Source organism: Ptychodera flava, chromosome 3 (assembly GCF_041260155.1).
Source record: "Ptychodera flava strain L36383 chromosome 3, AS_Pfla_20210202, whole genome shotgun sequence".
Classification (NCBI taxonomy): Eukaryota; Metazoa; Hemichordata; class Enteropneusta; family Ptychoderidae; genus Ptychodera; species Ptychodera flava.
Window position 1 is genome coordinate 44,231,331 of NC_091930.1, and position 266 is coordinate 44,231,596.

Here is a 266-nt window from a genome sequence, read left to right on the forward strand (position 1 = left end):
CGCACCGGCTTTATGCTTTACTTATTGAAATATCGGTGCTAACCAATTGACTCATTTTACGATGATGGTACTCAACTTATTTCTGTTATATACACTTTCCCATTCATGCCTTTCACGCCTGAAATATTGAGTGGCAGCGATCATTGGAGCGCCTCTCATCGCTCTTTGTTTTAAAGCGGGTGTGTTATTTCACAAAATATTGTTATAACCCAAAAAAGAGATTGACAATATATTTTCAAGATCAAATGCTATGAGAAAAATTCCTG